This window comes from Neomonachus schauinslandi, chromosome 3, assembly GCF_002201575.2.
Source record: "Neomonachus schauinslandi chromosome 3, ASM220157v2, whole genome shotgun sequence".
In the NCBI taxonomy this organism is placed as follows: Eukaryota; Metazoa; Chordata; class Mammalia; order Carnivora; family Phocidae; genus Neomonachus; species Neomonachus schauinslandi.
The window spans coordinates 177,561,296-177,565,882 of record NC_058405.1 but is presented as its reverse complement, the minus strand read 5'-3'; the positions used below and the strand labels follow the sequence as shown (position 1 = coordinate 177,565,882).

The 4,587-nt window shown below is 42.4% G+C and overlaps 1 non-coding gene across 1 annotated transcript; it reads right to left on the bottom strand.

Moving 5' to 3' along the window:
- Positions 1-330: 330 nt before the first annotated feature.
- On the bottom strand, positions 331-435 carry LOC123324436. The gene has a single exon (XR_006539808.1). It is a non-coding gene; the product is annotated as a U6 spliceosomal RNA (small nuclear RNA).
- Positions 436-4,587: the final 4,152 nt, after the last annotated feature.

Genomic DNA, 4,587 nt, shown 5'->3' with positions numbered 1-4,587 from the left:
GACCCTGGGATCATGACCTGAGCCGAAGGCAGACGCTTAACCGACTAAGCCACCCCAGCACCCCCTTATTTTAATTTTTAAAATTTTTGATTGAAAACATCTGATGAAGACAATGACTCCTTCCTACCCAAATATTTAATTAAACTAGAAGATCTTTTTCCTTACACAACTTCTTGTGAATTTACAAGGTCCTCAAAGTTTGGCAAAATCAAAGAAAATGTTTCACTCTGATTCTTAAGAGAGGCTAATAAAAAGAACTGAGGGGGGAATCTGCACTTTTTATTTATTTATTTATTTATTTATTTATTTATTTATTTATTTATTTATTTATTAAATAGGGAAGGCTTCATGAATTTACGTGTCATCTGCTGCAGGGGCCATGCTAATCTTCTCTATATCGTTCCAGAAATCCTCACTTAAAAAAAAAAAGTTATATAAGAACTACCAACTTAGAAAAAGCATTCTGTTATATTTGATTATTATGCAAATACATGGTTTAGTTTTTTCAATGTGATATCCATATTTTAAAATTTTTTAAAAATCCCTGTATAATTAAGTGTTGTATTAGTTTCAGGTGTCACAATATCTTGTTTTTTTAAGGGAGAGAGAAGGAGTCCTAGGTCTTTTTTTTTTTTTTTTTTTTTTTATGAATTAAAATGTAGTTTGCAAGTTGCAGGTTTCTTCTTACTTCAAATAGGCCGATTAAAATGTAACCTAATGATACTTATCACAGGGTGGGTTTTCCAGAAGCAGATACTGAAACCAAGTCTGGGGTTCAAGATGTTCACTGGGGATCAATATTGGTGAAAGCTTGTGGGAAGAACTGGGCAGAGGGGGAAAAGGAGCTGCAGGCCTCATAAAGCCCCTGGACAGGTGGAGAGCTACAGAGCAAGCAACGGCTATTAAAGTTGTCCCTCAGTGGACTGAACTAGCCGGGCCTTCATACTCCATATCTAGATGCAGGCTGCCTATGGCGGGCATGATCTCAGACCCAGCTGCTGTTGGCTGCCCAGGTAGGCCCTGAAGGAGCCATCAGCTGAGATCTGTGCCATGATGGACCTCTCCACAGCTCAACAGTGAACCTTCCTTGAGGGGGATATGGGTGGCCCATCTCTGGGTCTGCCTTCCCACTGACTTGTGATAGTGTGATAGTTAATGCAAAAAAGCACCTATCTCATTACGGAGAAACATGTTTGGTGAGCGGATCGTGGGGTTAGCTGTTCTGGGCCCCCCAACAGCTGCAGGAGATGGCCTTGCCAGTTGTTCTAGCTGTCCTTGCTTCTGCTCCAAAATTACTTTCTCGCATGCACACCTCCATGTACTTCGGAAACATCCTGTTGTCAACCTCTGTTGACTTTGCCTCCTTTGGCTTTGGATCTTGACTCCACCTCTCCGCTTAGTCTCCTCTGATTCACAACCTCATTTTGGACTGTTGCAAAACTGCTTGCAGGCACCTCACCCAAACAGGAGGTAGACAGCCGCAGATCACCAGACAGGTTCCAGAGCACCCCTCCCCATCGCCCCATGGCCCCAGTTGTCAGGAACAGGGCATTAGACGTGCACTGCACTGGGGCTGGGCAAGTCTGAGGCCTGAGCAAAGACAAAGCAAGTCTGCCTTCAGTTAGAAGTGGCTCCAGAGGTCACTGAGCCAACCACCCATTCATCAGTTGTTTCTGCCTGCAACCCTGATTTTCCTTACAGGAACAACCACCCCCTTTCTCAGGTCCCATGGGTCAGTGAGGCTGACCAACCCTGAAGGCCTGAGGTGGTCCTCTGGCTCAGGTCTGGCCAGTCAGATGGTCTGGATGTAGCGATTGGGTCAGAAATAGACACTTGACCCAGCCAGGGCAATAAAACTCTCTTCCAAGACTCATTATTGAAAGGGGTGCTTTCTCTCCATGGGAAATGCTCTGCGGAAGGCTATGTGAAACCTCAATTCAGCCACGCCTGAAAGGGACACTGGCCACAGGAGCCCATAAGTTCCTTTCGATGCCTAAACTAGTTTGAAATTGGAATTTCTATTTGCACCCAAAAGAGTCTGAGCTAATATAAAACCTATGACAATCTCCTTACTAACTGCTGGTGCAGTTGACTTGATGGTGAACTCACCACTCTTGCTTGCACCAAACCAAAAGCCTCTTTGTAAGTTCACCCTTTATTTTGTACCATGGAACTGCGGCAGGCAGAGGCATTCATCCAAATATTGTGTCTACATCAGTGGTTCTCAAACTTGGCAGCACATCAGAATCAGCTGGGAAACCTGAAAATTGGAGATTCCTAGGCCTCACCCTGGGTCCACTGAATTAGAATTTCTGGGTGTATTGTGTATTGTATTTTTAAAAAGCTACAGAGATGATTTTAACCTCAGATTTAAGAGCTACTGATCCCATAATGCCAAGTAATTGTTCTATTAAATGTAATAAATTGGCCAGCTGAAATACGGCCATGTGCACATCTCCTACACGGTTGTGTCATATTTTTGACAGATCTGGTCCTTCGGTTCAACAAGCAAACATGCATCCTTTCTAAAGAAACTACAGCAGCTCCACCAAAGAAAATTGGAGTGGACAAAAATGAAGAAGTGGATTTACCATGAAACCAATAAAGCTTAAGTTTCATGGCTCCTCAAGGGGAGCACTTGTAAGTGCTTCCATGGCCATGTGTTCTTATGAAATTTATAGAAGTACAATATTTTGGCCCCACAAATGGCTGGGGCCACTGTTTCTTTCCCACTGCAGCTTCTCCTCATAGTTCCCTTTGTGTTGGGTTCTATAGGAGGAGCCATGGGCATTTTTGGATCATGACTAAGGAAGCTGATGGGTTACATCTAGTTTTGGTTTAGTAGGACATTTATGTGGTTCACAGACTCTTCTGTGTATAGGTTAGTTATTTCTAGCTGCACCCCCTACAGGAACAATTGTTAGTAATGGTTCTAACACCCACTCTACCAACACAGTCCACCATGATAAATGAAAGTGCAGGGTCTGACGTGACCCTCGTAATATGCCACAACATTAGGGATCCCGAAGACAAGCTGATCCATGAGTGTTACCAATTCAGAAAGTATTTAAGATTCACTTCTGCAACAACCAACCTCTGAAATGCCTTGAAATCATACAGCTCATCTGTGAAAGACACTTGAGAGTTTTCCTAAAATTGATAACAACCCTAAAAATTGTACCAAGAGTAAGTTGTGAAGCCAAAAGAAATCTTTCCACACAATCAATAATAAAAAAACATCCTTTCACCCATGGCAACAAAACGAAACAAAAATATCATTTCATCCACCATCGTGATTCACCACCAATCCATTACTGGATTGATCCAATCAGAGGAAAGTCTGATTTCTCCTTCTATTCTCTCCATAGAAAGCAGGACAAAATCACTGTTGCAGGAATAGGCGATCAAGCATATGCAGACAAGAATTTTATTGAGTCGTGTATCAGATAGCTAAATATCAAATATGTGGTTTTTTTCCTAAATTTTGAGATCTTTCCAGAGTTCGTCAGCTTCAAGTATTTTGTTGTTATGATGGTCATTTACATGATGATTCTAAGTGAATATTCAATGTAGTGTCTAATAATTTGAATTATTTAAAAAAGGGCCTCCAAAACTGTCTGAGCTGCAGGCCCACACATGTTCCCCTGGTTTGAAGTTAGCACCTCGCCCCTGCATGCTGGTAATGGATGTGATACCACCTCATGGGTCTGTCCTCTACAGCCACCTGAGTCTCCCGAAAACCAAATCTGCTGATTAAGTCAGCAAATGCGCCATTGATGGATTTAATGACTCTGTAGGAATGAGTCAGTAATGACTCCGAAGGAATCTGTGTGGCCAGAGAGATAAATAATACATCATTTAAAGGTTTTTGGACTCTTAGTGTTTTGGAAGAAGCCATTCTTTAAAAGAAATTAGGAAGGAGAATATATCATGGCCAGGGAGAGAAATATATAAACAATCAATATGATTAATCATGCTGGATGAAAGGTAATTTATTTTGCTCTATAGGAAATACTCCAAATCATCATCATGTGAAGAAGTGATTAAGTAGATCTCATCTAACAGATCTCGTCTGGCCTGGCTCAGTATAACTTCAGAATCCATTTGCTCTTTTTCAGCAAGGGTATTGCTGCAAATAGGATGGTACACAGTTTCATGTGTATAGCGTATGGAAGAAATGGTCCAGTTTCTTTATGACAAACACACCCAGGTCTCCATGCATGCCAACTGTCACCCCCAGCTTTAGCTCCTTCTAGGCATGAAGGGAGAAATCAGTCCTTTGCTGACTGATGTGCTCCCTTGTCCTGTGCATGAAATAAGAATTTCCTGTACCACTGTGAACAAACTCAATATTTGCAATGCAGCATTTAAAAACTGTTCATTTAGGGGTACCTGGGTGGCTCAGTCGGTTAAACGTCTGCCTTCAGCTCAGGTCCTGATCCCGGGGTCCTGGGATCAAGTCCCATGTTGGGCTCCCTGCTAAGTGGGGAGCCTGCTTCTCCCTCTCCCTGTGCCACTCCCGCTGCTTGTGTTCTCTCTCTCTCTCTCTCACACTCTCGCACTCTCTCAAATAAATAAAATCTTTTA